Raw genomic sequence first — 23729 nt, forward strand, 5'->3', positions numbered from 1 at the left:
GCACCTGAATTATGGTGTGCGATCTGTCAGATAGGAGGAAAACACACTATGGACAATTGTCATCTATTGCAGAAGTATACGCAGATGTCCCAACATTTTTTTTGTAACTTCTGCAGGTTGGTAGGCCATGATGAGTGCACCTGCAGAGCTATGAACTAATGATGGATCAGACCCGTACCTACAGGAGTGTAGACCGAAACATGAGCCCTTGACCCGAATGAAAGAATGGCGCACGATGGATTTCAGGGGTGCGGTCGAGGTCGAGGTGGAATGGGACTAGGAAGGGATCGCGGACAGTTAATTTATTATAATTGCGAAGGGCGAGGGCACTATGCCCACGATTGTACAAGTCTGACGAGGACATCATGTTTGTACTATACTCAGTTTGATCATGAGGCAGAAAACTGCCCTACACTGATAGCGAGACTGTGCGAAAAAGGGGTACTTCAGCCACCTCCGACTCATAATTTGCAGATGATGAGGTTTGAACTACGCGAAGAAGACCCGGATGTAAACATGATGCTCAAGAGTGGTGTGATCATTGGCGATGATAAAGGGAACTAGCTAGAAGAAAGTGTGTGGGTTTGCAAGGCTCCTACAAAGGAACCTGAATTTGATTTACAACACGCAAAGGAGACATTCATGGAAGCTAAGAAGAGCTTCATGGAGGCCTCCACTTCAGGTAGTAAGGATTAGTTAGAACTAGAAATGGATCCTTCAATTCTCACTACCTTTCTAGAGACATGCATGAAACTGTTATGTGATAGTAAGGCAGTAAAGGGGATACAAGAACTTATCACTAGGTGTGTGGGGTTAGGAGAACCACACGTGGTCCAAAACTCGGAAAGCATGCATTGTGCACAAGAAGGGAAATGAGGTTGACTGTGCAAATCAACGAATATGAAATGGATCAGGTAATCTTGGATCTTGGATCGGATGTGAATGTACTACCAAAACAAACATGGGAATGCATGGGCAGACCCGCGCTATAATGGTCTCCTATTCAGTTATGAATGGCAAACCAACAAAAGATCTTTCCCGTGGGAAGATTGCAAGGGGTAATGGTAGATATTGAAGGTGTGAGCGCGCAGGCAGATTTTGAAGTGATAAAGATTGTCGATGACAGTAATCTCTATCCCGTGCTACTAGGAATAGACTGGGCCACCGATATGAATGGAGTCATAAATCTAAAGAAGTGCAAAATGATCTTTGAGAAAAAGTCATTATGCGTAGTAGTATTGCTAGATCCAGTTGAAGGAGCACGATACACTGAACCAGTGCGCGATGATAATAGTGATGATGATCTCAATTTTATTTACAAGATAACTACATGAGAAGAGGATTGGGTGAATTCGACTGTAGATGGAAGGATTTCGTGGGAGCATGAAAGCTCTTGCACCTCGGATTCAGACGAAGAGATAGAACGATGGCAAAATCAGCTGCATGAAGTAACAATGCTTAATTGCAACATGGTGTTTAGATCACTGCGTTGCGTGACAACAGAAGCAAGGGATCTGCTGACATATGATGGGTTGATAGTGATGGATAAATTCCTGAGAAAATTTGAAAGCGCAGTACCAAAACAATAACAGTTCGATGCACTGAAGTGGGCACTGTGCGTGATGCCCGCGCGATGGTGGGGTACATATCAAGTAAATTTTGACGATTGGCATGGATGCAGAAGGATGGTGAGCCTACGCTTTAGAAAACCCCAGCTCAGAACGTGAGCCAGTCAGCAAGGGCGGAATGACTTGTACGCCCACCTTTCCTGATGGGTACAGACATATGCTGTACATCTCGCACAAGAGCACACCACTCACAGAATAGAGAATTGGAACAAACCGTAGCAACAGGAAAGGCGATGCACACTACCAATTATCCATGGTGAAGCATTCGATAGGGTGTGTGAAGTACTGAACAAGGTTCACCAGGCAAGACGCACTGATTGGGACATGCGTGTACCAGTGGTTCGATGGGCTTATAAGACCATGTACAAAACCCTGACCGCAGAAACGATTCCGAAGGTGTGAAACAGAGTAGGGACTGAAATTTCTGAGGAGAATGCAAACAGGAATCCACACTTAATAGCTCTCGCAGTTGTGACAGTATGCAAAGACTAGGTTGAAGAAATCACACAGCTATGTGAGGTCAAACATATAGAGATTCAGGAAGCCATTTGGTGAGGGAAACTTAGACTTCGCAAACTCGAAAAATACCGGGTATGATTGAGGAAGAAAAGCATTTTGATGGATGCCAAGATCAAAAGGATGGAAATCGAGATCAAGCAAGCATGTCTCATTGATCAACCAAGGATAAAAAGACAAGATGCGGATGATCATACCACTGGATTAGAAGATTTTTGCCGAGAATGTATGACTCTTCTACCATGGCTACGACCGCACCTCACCAAACACAGTAACTAGGGGAGCACACTACATACAGTATAACACACAGCACCGGTTGTCATGAAGGAAATTGAGGAGTTTCCGTGGACTATACTGGAAGGCGAGTTGAAGTCTTGCACAGGTGGTGCAACCACTTGACTAGCCATAGGCAAGGATAATTTTAGGGGCGAATGTTTGCCCTTTGGCGAAATTAAGGGGTTTTAAATTTTTAGTGGGCGAATATTTTGTATCATAGTACATTTTTACAAATCACCTCAAATAGCCCACCTTATTTTAAGGGAGATGGTAAAAAAGGTAAATTTAGCCCTTGAAATTAGGACTTACAACCTTCCATTCACCCATTTTCAAGAATAGGTTTTATTTAAGTGAATCCATTCGCCCATTTTCAAGAATAGGTTATATTTAAGTGAATCCTATGGGCCAAATACCATATTTATAAAAGAGGTATGGTAAATTAATAAAAATATAAATAAATGAGAGGTATGGTAAATAAATAAAACATTTTTTATATTTACTCCATAAGTCACCTTATATACATGTAAGGGTGTAAACAAATAAAAATATAAGTAAAGTGGAGGTATGGTAAATAAATAAAATGGCTTTTTATACTTACTCAAAAGGTATGGTAAATAAATAAAAATATAAATAAACTAGACGTATCGTAAATAAATAAAACCTCTTTTTATATTTAGTCCATAACCCTTGTTCTATTTATGAAGGTTCAAGAAAGAGGCTTTATTTAAGTGAATCCTATGGGCCAAATACCATATTTGTAAAAGAGGTATGGTAAATTAATAAAAATATAAATAAATGAGAGGTATGGTAAACAAATAAAACATTTTTTTATATTTACTCCATAAGTCACCTTATATTTACGAACACTCAAAAAATGGGTTATATTTAGGTGAAACCTATGGCCAAAATACTATGGGACAAATACCATGGACTAGATTGTTATTAATACCATGCAAAAAACCATTATTAACCCTAATATTAGAATTAATAAAAATAAAAATGGCACATGGTATTGACCCGTGGTATTCACCAAAATGGCACATGGTATTGACCCATGGTATTCACCTGGAATGTAGCCTATTTAAATGGGGGAATTAAACTAGCATGTAGCCTATGCTAAGATTCACTAGGACTTTACAAAGTTTTATTATTTAGTGAAAGACTCGCCAAGATCTTACAAGATTTTATAATTGAGTAAAATATTCGCCATGCCTGGTGAGAGATTCGCCAAAAAATTATATATACATATTATATTATTGATAAAATCGCCTTCCATTTTTCCTATATACCATGGAGATTCGCCCATTTATTATATTTATAAATTTAGGGGGGGTTCTTAAAATTTTCCCTAGCCATAGGAAGCACAGTATTAGTGCTCCAGGCAGTTGAAAGAGAGAGCAGGACTATAAAAGAGTCTGTTTGGGAGGTGCGCGATGAGGGAGGTGCACGCAGAATCAGCATGTCACAATGGTCACGACCGCGCATGGGGGGCTGTGCTGCCACGCAGGTAGGCTGGGAAGTGACTGTTGGTGTCACTATTCATGACAGGATGTTCGATTTAAGGCAAAAGGGAGCAAGCAGCGGGCATTTAAGACACAAATTAAGGGCAAGATTTGGGGCAATCTACCGCCAAGAAAGCATTGATGGCCCAGAATTGGGGGGAATGGTCGAATTTGAATTCAAAAGGTACTATAAAACTCCAGGGGCTAGCCACGAGACAACACTTGTTCACTTGAGATTTGAGAAGTTGATTAGAGCACAGAGTGTTGAGCGCTGAGTGACATTTGAGCCCCAAAGTTCGCGAATGACCATAGACAGTTCAAACAGGATGGTGACTACCAGGAGAGCTTTGGGCTTTGCACTAGGAACCACCGACGAGGCCACGTAGAATCCCATAGTACATGATGTTCCCGAAGATACTGGGTCACACCGGAAATCCCGAAATCACCTCAGACGTCAAGGCCCAAGAACGATAAGTAGGTAGCAGGACTAGTTCGCATGTCCCTGAGGAATTTGTGGTTCGGTAAACTCTCAATGGAAGAAAAGGGCAAGGTTGTCACCATTGAGATAGATGACAAGGAGGAGGACCTACAGGCTCTCATTGATGAGATAGAGGAAGCAAAGGACATGGAAGAAGACATCTAGTGGGCGCGCTCTACAGCTAAATTGCTCAAGTACGTCCCTCTGTGGAAAGGGAAAATTAAGATACCAAAGGATTTGGATGCCACCAAGAGCGCACTCCAAACCCCGCTCCTCCCTGATGGAATTGTGTTTGAGGGCTCGCACCTGGGCCGCATGCCCACAATGAAGTTTGAATATTGGGACCTCGCGGATAGTGAGAAGTTCCCACACTTAGAAATGGAGAGCCTCATGAAGCAAAGCATGGAGGGGCCAGTCACAACATTAGAACCGCGAAAATGGTTGTGCGGTGTGGAGAAGGCCAGATTGCTTCATCTGCTATGGATTCCACACTTTCACCATGCACCTATCACTATTTTCATCATCAAGTAGCTACTTTGCCTAGTGCATGGTGGGTACTTATGGCTGGAGGAGCTTATTCCCATCATGGTGGATCCATAGAATTTCCCAACTCCCCTGTAAGGGAAAGGACCCCGCAGTGATAGTAGGAAAAATCGAAGATTTGGAACTTGTGGAGGCCATGAAGAAAAAATACAAGCTTGAGAAGAAAAATAAGGGTTATGCAATTAGCAGCATCAAAGATAAAGGGGTGTGCATAGCCACCCAACTCCTGGCCAGGAAGGTAATGGGAAAATGCTACGGCGATGAGGTACCAGCACCGGTAGTTGCCTTGGCAAAACAATGCATAGAGGGGGTCCAATTCAACTAGGCCGAGTTCCTCTGTGAGGAATTCTTGACCAACTACAATGAAGCCCAAGAGTAGGGCAAGACCTTCCACTACGCGTGGTTGCTCTTGTCCATTTTGCTAGTAATAGGAGAACTATGAGAGGACAGTCAGTTCCCTAGCATTGAATAGGACTTAGCAGAGACCGTGTTACACTAAAAAATGTCACCATGACTATTTGCAGTTAGTATGGCTCCATCCACTGTCATACTATCCTCCTTGGCAAGTCTCATGCCTCTGCTTTCCATGTCAAACTCAAAGAAAGAGAGAAAAGTCATTTAAAGTCAATTATCTCTGGGTACGCAGTTTCTCTCAGCCTTACCTGCGTGTATGCAACCCAAGTTCACAATACCTACGTACTTGTACGCTTTGTATGTAAAGGGGTGGGTGCGTACCCCTGTAAAGGTCAAAAGGCGCGAGTTTCATCTTTAAAAAGTTACTTGTGGTCATTTCTAGAGCATTCTAGAAGCTTGTTTGATGTGTATGAAGCGCCTCTAGATGGTTCATGTATCCCTATATAAGAGGAACTTATCCCATCAAGAGGGGAGCTAACCCACCCAAAGAGGGGCTTATCCCATTGATGGTGGACCTGATTAACTTCCTCTAGAGCACTATAAATACAGGCATTGGGCCAGAAAGAGGGGAGGTTGAAAGCTGAACATTCCTAAGGGTAGAAGCTGCTGGAATTAGGACTTCCTTGTATAAGCTTGTGAGGAGAGATTACCATCTTTACTTGTTGTATTTGGAAGTGGGTGAGCTGATCAGAGTAAAGGAGGACTCTTGTGGACTCTGGGAGGAACTTGCACAACACCAAGGCTCAGGTTGTAATGGTTTCTTTTGTTACCTTTTAATACAAATAAGTCCATTCTTCTCAACAATTTGTTATTTATGAGTTGTTTCATATACTCCTTGGTCTATATGTTAAATGTGTTTTATTTTATGTGATATTCAGGTGCTATTTAATCGTTTGATTGTTAGTGAATGCAGGTTTCGAAGAGAAGGAGGAGCTCATCCGGATCAACGAAGCTGGACTACTACAACAGCGTTGGGTTACAGGTAAGATCTAAAACACTTGATTTCTCATAGTATAAATACATATTTAGAGAAGGATTGCTCCTATTTGTCTTGTTTGTCACTAGAAAGTCTTAGGCTTCTAGGGAGGTCAGTTGTGTCCACACTATCAACTCTTTCCGTGTGACAAAATGGCGACTCGGCTGGGGACTCCATGAATGTGTTTGAGTTCTTTTTGATTTGATATTTTGGTCTGAGAAAAAGCGCTTGTTTTCTGATTTTTGGCTGTCTGACTGTGTGTTTGGGTGGGTTAGCTTAGGGTTAATTTAGATTTTCATTTTTCTTAGCTTTGCCAGCAGTACGCAGGATTTGAGTTCAGCACAGTGCGTACTTGTATGCACTGTGACTGTGTGCACAGAGCGTACCCGCACCTGTGTAAACAGGTCACCTGCGTACCCCTGTCAAATTTGAGAAAATTGCAATTTTTTGCTTTTTGCTCTTTAGATTTTGTTTTTAATTTGTCTTTACTGCCCAGATCCATTGGTTTGCTGTCAGAGATCTTCACCTGATCTTGTTCCGTTAGTGTCGAGAGTTTTGGTGGAATTCATAGGGATTTTGCCTTAGGGTTTGATTTTTAACTGGTCCTGTAGTGACTTTGGCGTTAGAGGTTGTCAAACTTTGGATCTCCCTGGTTTTGTTCAACCCTCTTAGGAGTCGGGCCTATCATATAATTCAGCCTTGTGAGAGACCTACCTTTGTGTCTTCTCTTTGCGAATCTCGGAAAGTTTGTTTGTTAAAGCCTTGAATTTCATTCTTGAGAAAAAAGAACAAAAAGATTTCGATTTTGTTTTTTGATCAGTTTATGATTCTGCATGGATTGATCCTTAGTTACATTTTGACTGAGTAAAACATCCGGGAATTAACTTTGTAGGCTTTTGTCCTCATTAGTTTTACTTTTAGGTAAATTTCCCTTTGATTTGCTTTTGAGTGAATTTGCTTTGATTTTCTTAGATTTGTTAAATTTGATTTTTGATAAATAGTTTTATATGCTTTATTAATATAGGAAAAATACAAAAATTCTTTTGGAAAAAGTTTGCTTTGGTAGCATTTGTAGTCTTTTGAAGAGAAAGGAAATTTCGTGAGATAATTAGTGGTCATGAGTTGTGTGCTTTGAAAAGATAAAAAGAATTGTTTCTTTGATTGTCTTTGCCAAGAAAGTTGTTTTCTATAAAATTTGCATTCTCTCAACTCTCTTAGCTAGGAGTTTCATTGAAAAAGGAAAAATTAGTGTAAATCATCCTAAGTGCATCTTTTTAGTGGATTTCGGTCGAGTCTACACACCACCAGTTTCATCTCCACTACCTTTTGTCTTAAAAAAGCCATAAAATTAACGCTTAAAGTAAAATCAACTTAGTAACTTTTATTTACTAGGGCTCTGAAACACCAATATAGATCAGGTTAGTGTCTTGGAGTAGGAGAGTAATTAACTCTCCAAGACAGCAAAACCAAACAAGTAGCTCATCTTGTGGTAGGATAAATCCAATTGTTTCATTTGTACTCTGGGAAAGCTCCTCTTAAAGGAGAAGCACGAGCTCGTGTCCGAACCGGTGAGGGGATCAATCCTCCCTCGTTGGGAACGACGCCAGACACGCACGTATTACAAACGGTAAACCTCGGATTAACCATTGTCGAGGAGCCAGGGGTCACTTGTCGGTAAACCTTGAATTATTGTCAAGGAGGCGGCAAGGGGATTGAACTTGATACTCTGCCCTTGCGTGCTGTCGGAGTGTAGACTGTTCCCCCAGGTGCATTTGTTGCTGTTGGTAACCTTAGTGACCATTATCTTTAGGATTCTACTGAGGTGACAGTGGAGGGAAGATCCCACTGTACCTGGAGCAGACGTCGGCTAGACTCACTTGGATTTTCCGGGGCATTCACTTCACTCAAGACGGTTAAAGTGGAGGAACTTGTGCCGGTATATTCATTAAGCAGGTTGTCGGGGTAACTGTTCCACCCTCCACTTCTGTATTGAATCCGGCGATGTTGGGTTTCATCTCCAACTAGCGTTTTCGGTCCGGAAGGCTACTGTTTGTGCTTGGTTTGATGCCCTAGATTCTTTAGGCGTGTGATTCAAATTTGTTTGGTTCTTTAGAGACTTTAGGTGGTTTGCTTTGAGATTTTACTTTGTTTGAGTGTGTGGTAGTTAAAAGTTTTTAACTGTGGCGGAATTACCGAGGCAGTCCCGTTGACTTCGGGGCAAGTCTCCTGAGGTTGTTTCCATGGCCGAATTGTTGAGGAAATCCCGTAGACTTCGGGGTGAACCTCCTCAAGACGTCCTGAGTCATTACTAAGGTTTGAAAGTCCTTGTAACTCCTCCTAGTGGCAGTAGAGTAGGTTCACCTGAAGAAGGAGAGTCTTCGTTGGTAGTCCATCCAGATTACCAAAGTCTAGAAACAGGTTACAATCCTGAAGCTGTTGCAGTTTCTGAGCTTGCTGGTAGTTTTTCATCTGCTAGTGATATAGGTGAAGAACCTGAAATATCTGAACCTGTTACTCCAACTTCTAGTGTTCCTGATTCACCTAGGGTAGAAAGAGTCATAACCGAAAATCTTCCTTCTGGTTTGATAGCTATTGAAGAACTTGCTCCAAAAGAAGAAGTAGGCCCTATTCTTGAAGATAAACCTACCATTGATCTAAGAGAGCGTGAATCTATCTTTTACAGTCCACCTAGAAGTACTACTTGGTACCTTTCGTTAACTAATTACTTAGACAACTCAAGGATAAGTTTTTCCCCACCTCGTCCTCCTTATCCACCCAGAGATATTTATACTCCTGTAAATATGTCTGGTCAATCGTCTGTGTTCACTCAGTCTCCTGAATCTTTCTTGTATGGTGGTCCTTCTGTTCCCTTTGGGTATCAGTCATTGTCTGGTACTTTTGCGGGCGCATCTCCTCAACCCGTTGAACATGGGTTATTGACTGGAAACAATGGTAATAGACCGTTGGGTGTAGGAGACATTTATATGATGTCAGGTTCAGTTCCCGGTTCTCAACCTCAAGGTGGCCAATTACCGCCTGGGGATCAGCCTCAAGTAACGCCTGGGGGGCAACCTCAAGGTACACAAGTTGCGTCTGGGGGGCAACCTCAAGGACAGTATGTACCCATAGTACAATACATTCCTCAAGGTCAACCCCAGCCTCAATATGTACCCCAGGGTCAACCTCAGTATCTATATTTACCTCAAGGGTATCAACCTCAGGGTCAAGGTCAACCCCAGTATCAGTATTTACCTCAAGGTTATCAACCTCAAGGTCAATACTCGAGTCAAGGTTATCAACCACCTCAAGGTCAGTCGTATGTTCAAGGTACGGGAACTGTGCCTTTCAGTTATCAATCCTATCCTCAATCCGATTATGGATCTCAGTATCCTCAACCTGTCATGGGTCAATACCCTGGAATGAACATAGTGTGGAATCCATCGCAAGGTCAACAAGTGTTGCAGCCAAACGTACAGTTGTCATCTCAAGCTGGACAATCCTTAGTTGTTGGTCCATCCCAGCAACCAGTCTAGTCTAATGTTCAAAATTCTGTACCTTCAGTAGTTACTCAGTCGCCAATTGCACCTAGTACTCCATCTCAAACGACTGCTGCAACTACCACAACATCTGCTCCTTCCACCACACTTACTTCTGGAGTATCGACAGCTCCAGTTTCTACTGTCTCTGCAACTACTCCTCAGACATCTTTACCATTGTCTAGATCTATGATTCAAACTACGGTTCAGATGCCTGTAGGACAGCCTGGTTTAAGTACGGTTGTCACTAGTCAACCACAATTCGTTTATCAACCGTACCAGGGACAGTACCAATACGGGCCTGTGTTATAGACATTTTTGTGCCTTACAGCATGAAGCATGAAATGTCAATAATCTAAGGGATCCAAAGTCCCTAAACATGTTGTTCCTACCCCTAGAGGAACAAGGTCAGCAAACCACAGCACTGAAAATCAGTTCTCCACCTGAAAACACTCAAAAACAAGCTATTTCTGGATCATGTCAGCTGCTCCACTGAGCATCTGCGCTGAATGTCAACTGCTCCACTCTGTACCTGCGCTGAATGTCAAAAGAAATGAAGGCTACCTGCGCTGGGCGAGATTGGCCAAGTGGCACAGTCATTCTACAAGGTGTCAAATGCCCAGGAAGCTTCCAAAATGACACTTGGATCAGGGAATTCGCCTTGTGATGAGTAAGAGGATCTAGATCTCCAAGTGGAAGCAAGAAACTCCAAGTGGACTCAAGAACTGAAGTATAACTAAAGTGGGAGAGGACACTAGTCAGCTTCATGCCAAACTCAAGCTGATTCATCCTTTCTCCAAATCTCCTATATATAGAGCTCTCTCATGAGGTCTAGGGAGGCTGGAATCTTGTGAATGTAAGGAAGTGCTGTTGGTTTGTGCATAGAACTATTGGGTGATTGCTTTGAAGGTGGTGAAGAGGAGATTTATTTCTGCTGGGAGGTGTTGCTGGATTGGGCCTCTTATGGTTGTAACATTCTCAGAACTTTACTTCTTCCATTAATAAAGCATTTGAGGTTCTTCTATATGCATGTGTCTCTATGGCGAATTGATGCTTGTATATTTGATTTATTCTAATCCTTGAATCAGTTATGGATGTATGCTTCTTGTAGTTTCCCTTTCTTGTGCTTTTGCAGGATCTTTGTGTAGCTGGGCCAGTGAAAGAGCAAGGAGCTGGGAGCAAGCAGCAAAGAGGGAAGATTGGATCAATCATTAGCAGAAGATAACGGTTAGTGGATCTCTTCCTCCTCTCTCTTACATCTCATAAAGAAATAATCTTGAATAGCTTTGTATTCAGTTGTTGCTGAGGTACTATCACCCTTAGAGTGGGATAGGGTCATTCCGTATTGGATACTTTTCCCAACAACAAATTGGCGACTCCACTGGGGAACGTATCTTGTTGGTTGTTTCTGTTTTTGCTATTCATTTCATAAACAAAGGGAGTACCGAATCGAACTGTGTTTGAATCTTTCAAACGCAAAGTAGAGGGCAGCTACTCTGGCTCAGTTTCTGGGCAAGTTTATGATTTGAAGAGCTGATCCACAAGGACTCTAATAAGCTCTTAGTGATAGCTTTTCATCCTCCTTGTCATCCCTTAGTGTGTCCTTGACTGATAGCTTCTGATTTGAGCAAAAACTATGAATTTTTGAGCAATCTGTGACCCGGAAACCACCAGAAACGAAAGTTTCGTTCTTCAGTGCAGGCTGTACAAAGGCTGTCTGCATTTCAGCGCAGTTCCCGAAGGGGCTACCTGCGCTGAAGGTCAAACAGGCAGTGTTCCACCTGCGCTGGACCAGTCCTGCCTTGTGCTGCTGGGGTTTCCTGCTGTTTCTTGCCTTGTTTTCACTCTTGTTTTTGCTGTTTGTTACCAGTCAGTGTGCCTATCTGAAACCAACTGTCCTTGTCACTATTCCGCCTCAGTTGTATAAAGAAACTGTGTTTGTTCTTTGTGTATTTCTTGTATCATTTACAGTTTCCCATAACGAAAAGCGAACTAGTCTTGCTGTGGCCTCTTAGATCCAGAACTGTGATAAGTGTCGTAGTGATCTTAAGAGTTAGTTTGTTTGCTGTTCATAGTTGATTGAGCTTTTGCTTTCGTCATTTGGTTTGAGTTTATATATTTCTAGTGTCGAAACAAGTAAATCTTAAGGTGTCTTTTGATTTTGGACAAGCTTGTTTGCTTTCACTTGAAATTGAATTCAAAATTATACAACAGCTTTCTTTTTGCATTACGCCAACATTAAGAAAGAGAAAAGAAATACTTGCATTGTGCATGTGCATTATGACAGCTTGCATGTTGATTTAGGGAAAAGTGCATTAGTGTGTGCTCTATGATCTGTGTGAAAAGATGTTATCTTTCTTTTCCCTCAGTAGTTAAGATTTTCAAAGTTGAAAGATTGAAAAGCTTGCTTATCATCTTAGACTGCATTTAGGAGTGTTATCATACATCTCGTGGTGATCCATAAAGGCAAACTGCTAAGCAAGATCAACCTTAAAATAAATTGAATTTACATAACAACGCATTGAAACATAACACAAACACATAGAGGTCTAAGCTAGAGACGTGTTCCGGCGTCGTTAAACGTGATATCTTAGCATTGAGTGGTTGGGTGATTCCTCCACGGTGAAGCGATAAGTATCAATACGGACTTGTGCTCCCACGTACCGTCGCGTATATATTGGGAGACCCCTATAGGAATAAAGCCTTTATCCAATAGGAAACCGTGTCGGCCGCCCTACTGATCGCAATGCAGTGAACACAGCATTCACGAAGATCGACCACTCGTACCGTAAAACGTATTCTGTGGTTTTGCGAAAAGTTTGGCACACCCTCTGCCTAGAACTCCAGAGCAGTTTGTTTTGGCCTTTTTCAAACTCTATAACTGAAAAAGTCCATCGGAGCATTTGTCACTTCAGGCTCGTTAAAACATCGAAGGAGACTAGAGTCATCTTTAGCTTTTTCTCGACTCTTAAAAAGTGAAAAAGAAAGTTGTGTCTAAGCATCGTTATAAAATTTATTTTAAACGGAACATAATCACCTCCTATTCCTGCGTTGATCTTAAGTTGAGAACATGGAATGCCCCAACCAAGGAACTCCACATGATGGAAATCCTAGTCCATTCTCCTCTTGGGGAGAAGTTGGTGCGCCCCACATGGCCACATTGTCACTTCCAGGACTGACAATTGGCCTGCCTATTTGACTTTTCTCAACTAATGTAGTTCAAACCACCATGGTTCCTAAACAGTCGAGTCAACAGTTAGATCAGTCTAGAGCTGCCCACCAGCCTTCTACTTCCTATAACTCTTCCTCCAATCCCTCATCTTCGCAAGGTGGGGCTGGCAAAGGCCAAGCTCCCATGGAGAAGAAGGAAAAGAAGAAGAAGGAGAAGAAGAAGAAGGAGCCTAAGGCGCCTGGGGGCAAGCAGAAGACATCTGACAAAAATCCACACACAGCACAGACCGGGCCTAAATCGCCATGTGTCATATGTAGAGGAGACCACTTCCATAGAGATTGTCCCTGTATTCCCCGGATACTAAAGGATTGGTACCCTCGTTTGCACAATTCGGGAGCATCAACCTCTGATAGCCATGTTGATTGCTTACCGTCAACCAGCGAAAGTGAAGGTTCAAGACAGAGAGGGGGAGCAAGATCCCCCTGCAGACTGTGTGAAGGCGATCACGTCATCCACCGTTGTCCCTTCTTAGACGAAGCGAAGAGAGTTTTGGAAGATCGTCCGGTTTCACCGTTGGGGCTTCCTCCTGGATACAAAAAACTCATGCCAAGTCCTTCGTTGGTTGAAAATACAGCTGGCCCGCCCAAGTGGTCAGCTGAAGCGTCAGTCATTGAAAATGAACCTACTGAATCTAGACCAGACGAAAGTCTAAAGGTCGATACGGCAGTTGACCCGGTTCTTCCTTCGGAGGTTTCATCCTCAAATGACACCGTCACTGAAGATTCATCTTCAAATGACACCCTCACTGAAGAGAATAAGGATGACACCATCCAGATTCTTTTCATCAACACAGATTCTGATGAGCATCAGGGAAATGCACCCATTCCTTTATCGCAGGAAGGAACATCGTCAGGATCGTATCCGGCCGTGTATTCAGTCCCACCACCAAGCAACCTGGTTGTGTCCTTTGATTGGAACCAACTAGGCAGACCCCGGTTACCAGCCAGTATACCATTCAGAATCATAGTCCAAATTTATAGAATGGTGATGGCTGGAACTATCATTGATGAAGGGGCATCTGTGAGTATCCTTTCCTCTATTGCTTGGAAAGCACTGGGTTCCCCAAAGCTTTTGCCTGAGATAAGAAATCTCTCGGGTTTTGATAAAGGAACCAGTCGACCATTAGGTATCCTCCCCAATGTGCCTGTTACATTGAAAGGGAAGACCGTTCAAATGAACGTGATGGTCATTCAAGGACCCTTGGATTATAACCTACTCCTTGGACGAGACTATATATATTGCATGGGAGCTATAGTCTCCTCACTCTTTAGAGTAATGTGTTTTCCACACGAAGGAAGAATGGTCAAGCTCGTAGACCAACTTTCATTTCCGGGATCACGCATCGCAAATAGTCAAATACCAACCCTCAATGGTCTATTCACCCAAGAAATGTCTCCACCCCCAGTCCTCCTTCCCGATGAGTGCGAGTGATTCGGAAAGATGGGACTGGAACCCAGGGGGCATGCATCCTGGCCTGCCTTGGGCAGAGGAAACCTTGGGTATAGAGTAAATTTCCGCGGAAGAATATGACTAGTCCGTACCCCGTCCAAAAAGGAAGAGAGGGTTGTTCTAGGACAAGATTCTTTTGTCAAAGTTATGTGTTTGACGATTTCTAGTCATTCACCTTTGTCTAAATAGGTAGGCAATACCAAAGAAAGAGATTCCTTTGCGGCAGCAAATTGTAACCATCTTTGGGTAAAAAGGCAAGCCTCACCCATTAAAACAAATGTTTTGAAGGATAAGTAGGGGTAGCCTCCAGAGAAAGAGATTCCTTTGCTGCAACAAATTGTAACCATATTTGAGTAACCTAATGATAGACATCGCCGAAGAAAGAGTTTCATTTGCGGCAGCAAATAAAACCATTTTTTGGATAACCTGAAAGAGGCAAGCCTCACCCATCAAAACAAATGTTTTGAAGGATAAGTAGGGGCAGCCTTGAAATTGTACTTTATACCTGGGGGCATGCGAACCTTTTGGAGTGCAAGCAAAGAGCGGTTATTTATCTGTTTTTTGGATTAGTCGTTTCCGAACTTGCATAAAGAAAGGATGTGGGGCAAAGGTCAAAATTTGCCAAAGAGCATAGCTTATGTGAGGTGCAAGCTCTATAAAAATTGGAATCTTGCAGGAGACATTTCTTATATTATGACTGGTATATCGAGAAGTTTTAGCATAAAGTTCATGCTCGTTAAAAAATAAACGCAAGATCCGAGTAGTTTTAACGCGGTCTTCATGCTCGTTAAAAAATAAATAAAAGCAGTGAGCAATGTTTCCCCCAGAGTTCAAGCTCATTTTTAAATAAAAAATGGACCTATTCCGGTAAATAACCATTATGATCATAAATTTATTAGCCATAAAAAGCCTTGGTCGTGTTTGCACTTGCCACCTCCATTCCATTTGGCCGATTGTTCACCCCCATATGATTGTTTACCCCTTTTTGAGGAACAGCTGCGAAGAGTGATTTCACTTAGCCATCCTTGTGACACTGCCGTGATTGGAAAATTCCAACCTGTACCTGGAATCTGCTGCTATCCCTGTTTATCACTCGTTCCTCAAAAGACGAGTCTTCTTTGAGCTCTTTTCATCTGACTCGTAAAATATGAAAAGTTTGTCGAGTTTTGGCCTTCCATCTCGTTAAAAGGACCGGAAGAGCTATCCCTCCTCTAGATTTTAATCTTTTTGGACCTGAGGGATTATTGCACAAAAAGGTCAAGCGCTTGTTTTATTCGGCTCGTTAAAGTAATCGAAAACTCATCCCTTCTGTATTGTTTTATACTTTTTCGGACTTAAGGGATTAGATGACGAAAAAGGAATTTTGGAGTTAGCTTTCTGTACCTTTTCAGACTCTCTAAAATTGAAAAGGACCGAGTTTTCCTTGTCGTTAGACTCGTTAAAATGATTAAATAGCGACAAACTTGTCTTTAGACGAGAACGAGTTTCCCTATCACTAAGCTCGTTAAAACATAGCGATGGGCTTGCCCAAAGGGCAGGTTATAGAACAAGCATATGTTATCCTCCTCAAGCTTGACAAAAATAAAGAGGTACTGGTCAGAAATGACTGGGGAAAAATTGGGAGAACCTCAAAGCTTTAATGGTAGCAAGTCGCTCTTGAACATGACACTTTGTCCTCCGTATCACATCGGGTTGGGTTGTTTCATTCACCGGTCTCATCACCATGGTCCTCGCCAAACCATCCACATTTGGGGTAATGCTACCGATCCATCACATCAGTGTCGTTATATGTTCAAGAGATGTGTTCAGAAAGAGTCAACCGTGTCCCATCCACTGCCATACATTATCCTTCATCCACCCATGATCGCCACCCTGAATCATATTTCACAGATTGTTTTCATCTCCACTAAAATCATTAGCTCCGTTGCGTGTCACTGATGTGGGATTCATTAAGGCCCTCCTTTGACAGATCGCTTCTTGTCGACTTCAGCTCATTATCCAAGAAGTTGATCTAGGAACAAACCCCCCAGTACTTTGAAGCTTGCATGCCTCAATGGCAAGTTTCTCACTTCCGGCGACAGGTATACATCAATGACCTTCGACCAGAAGATTTTGCGTGGTGTTCGACGCCAAGTCCTTTATTCACACCACGTGGATTGTACTGCAGTACCTTGAGGGTCATTGTCATTATTGGTGATTCCTCTCGCGCTTGTTAACAGTTTACATTATTAACCGGTAATCAAGCGATGTCTTTCCATGTCCGACTTCAGCGCAATTCTCACATGGATCGACTTGTACTTAGAGTGAAGATCGAACGAGTTTGAAGACCCTGGATCTAGTTTCATCCATCCGGGTTTCGATATATATATTCAGGATATAAAGACATTTGTTATGTACATCATTGCAGCAGATGATCATCCTACTCAAAGGATGATAATTTCAGCAGAGAATTATCAGTCTACCACCAGACGATCGTCTGTTCTATGTACCAAAATGAATTTATAAAGCTGAGCATGGGAATGCCCGCCTCAGCTAGATCATGAAAGCAGAATGAAAAATAATGTATTGTATTGTATTTTATTACAGGGCACATCTCAGCGATTGAATGAACTTTGGATCCTCCTGATAAAGCATTTCACCCGATAAACGACCTCATACTTTAGGGGGCAACTGTTATAAACATTTTTGTGCCTTACAGCATGAAGTATGAAATGTCAATAATCTAAGGGATCCAAAGTCCCTAAACATGTTGTTCCTACCCCTAGAGGAACAAGGTCAGCAAACCACAGCACTGAAAATGAGTTCTCCACCTGAAAACACTCAAAAACAAGCTATTTCTGGATCATGTCAGCTGCTCCACTGAGCATCTGCACTGAATGTCAACTACTCCACTCTGTACCTGCGCTGAATGTCAAAAGCAATGAAGGCTACCTGCGCTGGGCGAGATTGGCCAAGTGGCACAGTCATTCTACAAGGTGTCAAATGCCCAGGAAGCTTCCAAAATGACACTTGGATCAGGGAATTCGCCTTGTGATGAGTAAGAGGATCTAGATCTCCAAGTGGAAGCAAGAAACTCCAAATGGACTCAAGAACTGAAGTATAACTAAAGTGGGAGAGGACACTAGTCAGCTTCATGCCAAACTCAAGCTGACGCATCCTTTCTCCAAATCTCCTATATATAGAGCTCTCTCATGAGGTCTAGGGAGGCTGGAATCTTGTGAATGTAAGGAAGTGCTGTTGGTTTGTGCATAGAACTATTGGGTGATTGCTTTGAAGGAGGTGAAGAGGAGATTTCTTTCTACTGGGAGGTGTTGCTGGATTGGGCCTCTTATGGTTGTAACATTCTCAGAACTTTACTTCTTCCATTAATAAAGCATTTGAGGTTCTTCTATATGCATGTGTCTCTATGGCGAATTGATGCTTGTATATTTGATTTATTCTAATCCTTGAATCAGTTATGGATGTATGCTTCTTGTAGTTTCCCTTTCTTGTGCTTTTGCAGGATCTTTGTGTAGCTGGGCCAGTGAAAGAGCAAGGAGCTGGGAGCAAGCAGCAAAGAGGGAAGATTGGATCAATCATTAGCGGAAGATAACAGTTAGTGGATCTCTTCCTCCTCTCTCTTACATCTCATAAAGAAATAATCTTGAATAGCTTTGTATTCAGTTGTTGCTGAGGTACTATCACCCTTAGAGTGGGATAGGGTCATTCCGTATTGGATACTTTTCCCAACAACCGCCTGCTGTCCAACAACCAGTTCACCAGTATCAACCGTATCCTGGGTAAACTTATCAACAACCTCAGCAACCCCAGTACGGTCCGGTTAATCCTGGTTTTCCAGGAGGATATAATATCCCGAATGCGATTCCTGTTCCAAGTTATCCTGGATATCCTCCTCCTGGGACTGGTCTTGTGACCCAAAGTTTTAGGGATCCTAATCGGCAATTACCGTTTATCGCAACTTTGGATTTACCAGACTTGACGCGCCTAACGAACGATCCAATACAATATCTTCCATTCTGGCCGCCAATGCCAAATAAGTTGCCCAGCGATATACCCAAGTTCGAAGGTAATTCTGGAGAGGATCCGTCCAATCATGTGATGACTTACCACCTCTGGTGTGCTTCAAATTCCATCTCGGATGATTCAATCCGCTTACGTCTTTTCCAGCGTATGCTCATTGGTCTCGCAGCCAAGTGGTACATTGAGTTACCACGGGCCTCTTTTTACAATTTTAGCCAGTTAGCTACCTCGTTCCTAACCCATTTTCAGTTGCCGGTTAGATACGATAATGGTACTGAGTTATTAACTTCATTAAAACAATCGACGTCCACTTATATTTCTGATCATATCCATGAATGGAGACGTCGAAGACGTTTAGTGAAAGTTTTTATCCCGGACCAAATCTTAGCTGAATGGTTTGTCAAATCATTATTACCGAAGATTACTGAAGATGTAGCTAAGGCCGGAGTAGTTACTGAGGAGCAAGTCATTGCTCAAGCCCAGTACCTTGACTTAGTTTACACTCAGTCGGGTACGTTGCACGAGAAGATCCCAGATCTTCCTAAGTCGAATCAAATCGCTGCTGCTCCTTCGGGGTCTCATGCTGCCGATGGCATGATTGGTACGGTGAACACTAAAAGTAAGAAGAAATCCTCAAAGAATTCTTCTCCAATAATAACCTTACCAGACTCCCCGACAGGAGAGTCTTCTCTTGAAATTACCGCCGACGTTCACGCTGTAGAGTCATCTACGGCTAAATCAAAAAACCGTGGTAAGAAGAAAGGCAAGAAGAAGGATAAAGCAGACAAGGCTCCAAAGGAGAAAAAAGAGAAGTCGGAATCTAATGACGAGAAGTGCAAACCTCGCTATCCTTGTTTAATTTGTGAAGAAGATCATTTCACAAGAGATTGCCCTCATCAGGCAGAGGTTGTGAAAATCGTTAAAGGTTCCCCAACTCCTGCTGTTTTGAAAGATCCATTTCCAAAGCAGGAGAGTAAGATGATAGGTTCTTCCTCGAGTGCCAGTGAAGAACCCATATTGATGATGTCTCATGTACGGATTGTGACTCGATCGCAAGATTATGGTAGTAAGAGTCTTGTTGATGGCAAAGAAGCAGAATCTTCTCATTCTAATCCATCAACCTCAGCTCCTGGTTCCGATCCACTACAGATCGAGAAACCTAACCCGGACTTGATAATCAAACTGCCCGCCAAGGGTATACTTCGAAAGTTTGCTTTCAATCCACATGCGAGAGCAGCTCAGAATTATAACATTGTTGAGGATCTAGCTGTTTCACCCTCAGCAATGTCGGCTTTGGAAGTGCTACAATCATGTCCAGCACAACGAAAATTACTCTTGTCAGCTATAGGAGCTGTTGATATTCACGACCCGAACCTGATAATCTTTGATCTAGAAAATAGTACACCGCGTCTCCCTCATCAGATGGCTTTCCAGATCCCAGTGAGAGTCAAAAACAGGCCTATTCATCGGACTGTAATTGATGAAGGAGCTTCTACGTGTATTATGTCGATTCAGTGTTGGAGATCGCTTGGTTCTCCTTCGCTGAACCAATCCCCGACTATTCTTAAGGCCTTTGATGGCCGTGGGTTCCATCCGTTTGGCATTTTACAGGATTTGCCTATAGGGGTTGAAGGAAAAACCGTTAGTCTAGATGTGGAGGTGGTTGATGCCCCTCTAGACTACAACCTTCTTTTGGGTCGAAGTTGGTCTTACGCTATGACAGCGGTCATGTCATCGGTCTTCAGAGTTATAAAGTTTCCACACAATGGCAAGATCGTGACAATAGATCAGCTGGCTTACTTTTCATCCAACCCAGCCTCTTCAGAGAGTATCCAGCATGTCGGTAAAACGACTATCCCTTATAAGGATGTTGGTGTAGGATTAGTTAAAGATTCCAGTTTACTGGGAACTTTTCCTTTTCCTCCAATCAACGCAGACTCTTCATTTGCTTTCATTCATATGATTACTTCAGACACTATTATTTATGATGATCCTTGGATTGTCCCATCTGAATCTGAGATAGACTCTTTCGGTGATGCTATGCCTTTGAGTCCATATGAAATTGCTTATGAGGCCGTGCAGTCTTTTACCGACTCGCGTTCAACCCAAATTGACCAAATGAATGTGGTCGGTGAAGAATCACTTTTCACATCAACCTCAGAATGGATAGCATTTCCTGAAGTTGTGTCATCTGACGAACAACTTCGCGAAATCCTAAGTGTAGACGATCTACCATGGGAAGATCTCCATCATAGATCTTCGTTTTTACCTGAGAGTGATGACTTTGAAAATGATTTTTCATCGGTCTTTACAGCTGAATATGTCAAGGACGCTCAGAATCCCATGAAACATCCTGATTCAGAGTTGAATTTTGGAAATATTTCCCAAACTATTGCCATTGTCATTTCAGTCAAAGCCGGAACTATTGAGAACATTCATATAGGTGCCTCATGTATAGATGACGAAATTCAAACATACAAGGCCCTATTTCAAGAATTTCGTGACGTGTTTGCCTGGTCCTATGAGGAAATGCCAGGAATTGATCCCTCCATTGTTGTTCATGAGATCAAGACTTACCCAGACGCTAAACCCGTTCGGCAACGTCTGCGTCAGATACACCCTAGGAAAGCAGCTGCAATTAAAGCAGAAGTAGAGAAGCTGTTGAAAGCAGGTTTCATTTATCCGATCCCGTTAACGGATTGGGTATCGAATATTGTTCCGGTTAACAAGAAACAAGGAACAATAAGAATATGCATCGACTATAGGGATATAAATCGTGCTTGTCCAAAAGACAACTATCCCACGCCCTATATCGATCAAATAATTGATGATTGTGCTGGCAGTGAAATATTTTCCTTTATGGACAGTTTTTCTGGTTACAACCAAATCAATATTCTACCTGCCGATCAACCAAAAACGGATTTCATTTGTCCTTGGGGGACATTTGCTTATTGCAAATTACCTTTTGGACTTAAGAATGCCGGAGCCACTTTCCAACGGGCAATGTCTTATGCGTTTCATGACATCAAGCACATTGTGCAGCCGTACCTCGATGATTTGCCTGCTCATTCTTTACATCGAGCTGATCACCTTGTTCACTTACGAGCTATTTTTATGAGGTGTCGGCATTATCGAATTCGGTTGAACCCACACAAATGTGTCTTCTGCATAGAAGTGGGACGATTGCTAGGATTTGTCGTTTCAAAAGCCGGTATCCGCGTCGATCCCTCGAAGGTAGAAGCTATCATCAAATTGCCTCCTCCTTCGAGTCTGCGCCAACTCCAAAGTTTGTAGGGGAAAGCAAACTTTTTACGTCGATTCATTCCTAAATACGCCGAGGTTACAAAGGGTTTCACCCGGTTGTTAAAAAAAAATGCTCAATTCTCTTGGGATGAGATAGCTCAGAAATCTTTTGATGCACTTAAGCACGCGCTGACCCATGCACCGTTGCTGCATCCTCCCAACTACAACCAGGATTACTTTTTGTATCTCGCCACCTCCCACTCCACCATTGGAATGGTCTTAGTTCAGGAAGATGAATTCGGAACGGAACATGTGATATATTACCTTAGTCGGACATTAAATCCAACCGAGCTAAAGTACTCGCATGTGGAAAAGTTGGCACTCGTAGCCGTTCAAGCTGTCCAGCGTTTTCGTCATTACATTCTTCTTCGTAAAACTACAGTGATTTCAGATTGCAACCCTATGATCTATATTCTAACTAAACAATTGCTAGGGGGCAAGTACTCCAAATGGATCGTTATCCTGCAGGAGTTCGATTTGGAGTTCGAGAAATCCAAGTCTAAGAAATCCTTAGTCTTTGTCGAGTTAATGTGTGATTTCCCGCATGCTGACACGGAAACAGTGGCAGAGGAGCCCATTGCGGATGAATCTTTGTTTCTTATCAACACTTTAGATCCATGGTATGGGGATATAATTGTCTATCTCCAAACCCAATCCTTTTGGCCCGAAGCTTCTAAGACGAAACGTCGGAAAATTCGATTCCAGTCCCAACAGTACAAAATAATTGGAGATACTCTTTGTCGCCGTGGGGCAGACTTGGATTTCCGACGTTGCTTAACTCACGAAGAGGCAGAAAGGGTTTTGAATGACTGTCACTCTGGGGCGTGTGGCGGTCATATGTCTGGGTATGCCACAGCTCAGAAGGTGTTGCGTGCTGGCTATTTCTGGCCGTCCATGTTTAAAGACTGTATCATTGCGGTCCGAAAATGCCACAACTGTCAAGTGTTTGATCGTAAGATGCGCGCACCACCAGCTCCTCTCCACCCTATAATTGCCGTCGGTCCATTCGCCAAATGGGGTATCGACTTTATTACTTGTAACCCTCACTCAGCCGGGGGGCATGTGTATATCATCCTTGCGGTTGATTATTTTACTAAGTGGGCCGAGGCGATGCCTACATTCGAGGTAGACGGCAAGACAGCAACAATTTTCGTATTCAATCACATTATTGCTAGGTTTGGTGTCCCACAAGCGATAATCACTAACCATGGGCACCATTTTCGAAACATTATGATGACAGAACTTACAGACCAGCTTGGTTTACGTCATGATAGTTCTACTCCTTATTATCCCCAAGCGAATGGTCTGGTTGAGTCTATCAACAAAGTTCTAGTTATCATGATCCGACGGATCATTGGTATTCATCGCTCGAATTGGCACAACATGTTATTTTCAGCACTTTGGGCATACCGAACCTCAGTGAAAACATCAACAGGGTTCACTCCTTTCCAACTAGTTTATGGTTTGGAAGCCGTGCTGCCCATTGAATGCGAAATCCCGTCACTGCAAATGGCCATCGAATTACTCCCAGCTACTTCCGAAGAGGATAAGCGTATGTTATACTTAGCTAAATTAGATGAGACTCGATGTGAAGCTGCTTTAGCAATCGAGACTCACGCGAAACGAATGAAAGCTCAGTATAACCGGAATGTGACTCCTGGAAATTTTTCGGAAGGAGACCTAGTGTTGTTATATGATCAAGCTAATGATAAGTTAGGTGCTGGAAAATTCGTTCCTATGTGGCATGGGCCCTACATTGTCAAGCAAAAGCTAGCAAAAGGGGCCTATGAGCTGGTAGACTTTGATGGGGACTCTTTGGGTAAACCCAGAAATGGACTTTACCTAAAGAGGTATTA

This window comes from Pinus tabuliformis, chromosome 5_2 (genome assembly GCF_031772625.1).
Source record: "Pinus tabuliformis cultivar Carrire ecotype Pingquan chromosome 5_2, CPIR1, whole genome shotgun sequence".
Classification (NCBI taxonomy): domain Eukaryota; kingdom Viridiplantae; phylum Streptophyta; class Pinopsida; order Pinales; family Pinaceae; genus Pinus; species Pinus tabuliformis.